Raw genomic sequence first — 2,253 nt, 5'->3', positions numbered from 1 at the left:
TTTTTTGCTTTTCAAGACAGGATTTATCCGTATAGCCTTGGCTGTTTTGGAACTCTATCTGTAGCCCAGACTAGCCTCAAACTCTCAAAGATCCATCTGCCTGCCTCTGCCTCCCAAGTACTGGGACTAAAGGCATGCACCACCACCTACCAGCTATAATTCTGATTTCTTAAGATTTACAAAAGTATTCTGTGTATGAGTGTCGATTGCGTTGGGTGGGCTACTCAGTCTAGGGGTTTGTAACCCACCCTGCAATCAGTTATTCCAGGGTCTTGGAGGGGCGCTACCTGGAAGGGAATGAGCTAAGACAGAAGAAGGAGGCCAAGCAGATTTGTCAAAGCCTCCGTTTATTAGGGACAGGTTACAGTTTATATATGGTAAGGAATGGGGGGCAGGGCATGGGATCTCGCCGGCCACGTGGTCCCAGGTAGGCCAAGAAGTCACAAGTTGCCACACCTAGTTCCCTGGATAGCTGGAATGTGAGGCGCGTTCCGCTAACAGATTAGCAGTTAATTGGGTGAGGGGCAGGTTTTCTCAATAGAACATAATTATGGGTGTGGGGTTCTCTGCAGACTCCCCAGGGTGATGGTTCCTGTAATGATTTTTAGGGGGGAAATGGCTCCTGACATATGAGTGATTTGTCTGTATGTCCTATGTGCACTGTGTGCATACATGGAACTGGAGTTAAGGATGGTAAGCTGCCATGTGGCTGTTGACAACAGAACCCTGGTTCCCTGTTAAGAGCAGCAAGGCACTTAATGGTCAAGCCATCTCTTCGGCCCCTTAAATACTGATTTTAATTGTATTATTTAAGAGAATTTAGGGTTTGAAATCAGAAAGGTCAATGGCACTAACCATTTCACCATGGAAAATACTGGTTACTTTAAAAATAAAAAAGTATCCCAAATTATTATGATAGGTTAAAGCCTGCTGGCCTCACCACACTTATCAGCTACCCAAAGATGCTCGAGGCAATGGTTTTTCACAAACTGCTGATGTGCTCAAGCTTCAAGTGGAACGTGTCAACTGGCCACAAGTGGAGTTTATGAGCAATCACGCAACAGCAGAATCTAATACTCCAGAACTTTCCTTATCATTAGCATATTCATTCTAATAAAGCCTAACAGGAATTAGATTTATTTCAAGTTAGTCTTATTTTGAGTCTTGCGTATGTATGTATGCACACATGTATATATGTATGTTTGTGTGTATGTATATATATTTTTTGAGACAGGGTCTCATGTGTCCCAGACTTAGCTGAAATTGTTATGTTGTTGAAGATGACCTTGAATATATCATCTTTCCACCTCCACCTCATGGATCCTGGCACGTGTCACCATGCCAGGTCATACCGTGTGGTGGGTGGAACCCAGGGTCTCCTGAACCCCAGCTAAGTCCTCTACCAGCTGGACTCCACCCCAACCCCAAAGCCTCACTGTTTAGGAGTGTAAAATAGTAAGTCACTCTAGAAAATACTTTAATGGGTTTTGTTGTTTCAAAAGATTTATTATTATTTTCATAGTGTGTCTGTGTGCCTGTGTGTATGGGTGTGTGTACCTGTGAGTGCAGGTGCCCATGGAATCCAGAAGAGGGCGTTAGATCCCTTGGAGCTGGAGTTTCAAGGATCCTAATGTGGGTGCTGGAACTGAACTCAGGTCCTCTGCAGGAGTATTATGCATTCTTAACTGCTGAGACATCTCTCCAGCCCTCTTGCTTTTCAATAAAACTATATGAGCAATCACCATACAACGAAGTAATTACATCCGAGAGCATTTATCTTAGATTCATGAAACTTCTGTTCATACAAAAATAGCTACAGGAATGTTCAATGACTAAAGCTTAATTTTAAAAAAAGCATTAAAAGCTGGAAATGACAGAAACGTCTCCCAGTCGATGGTTAAACAGACGGTGGCGCATTTGTAACACAAGTATCTGGAGGCGTGAACTTCCTACAGCCCATTGAGCTCTTTTCAAGGGAATTACTCTGATTGTATTTTTTAATCCCCAAGTGGGTGGGTGCCACCACCGCCCGAAAGTTTTGTTTTGGGGCTGGAGAGGTGACACAGAGGTTAAGTGAACGACTATCCCTGACTCTTTATCCTCCTCCTATTTGTTTTTTCGGGACAGGGTTTCTCTGTGTGTCCTTGGCAGTCCTAGAACTCAGTAGACCTGGATGGCCTTGAATTTACAAAGATCCACCTCCCTCTGCCTCCAAAACGCTGGGATTAAAGGAAAGCACCATCACCTGGCTGA

This window comes from Alexandromys fortis, unplaced genomic scaffold (genome assembly GCF_014885135.2).
Source record: "Alexandromys fortis isolate MF-2015 unplaced genomic scaffold, M_Fortis_MF-2015_v1.1 scaffold_17, whole genome shotgun sequence".
NCBI classification, from domain to species: domain Eukaryota; kingdom Metazoa; phylum Chordata; class Mammalia; order Rodentia; family Cricetidae; genus Alexandromys; species Alexandromys fortis.
The sequence above is the reverse complement of the archived record's forward strand: the minus strand, read 5'-3'. Positions refer to the sequence as shown.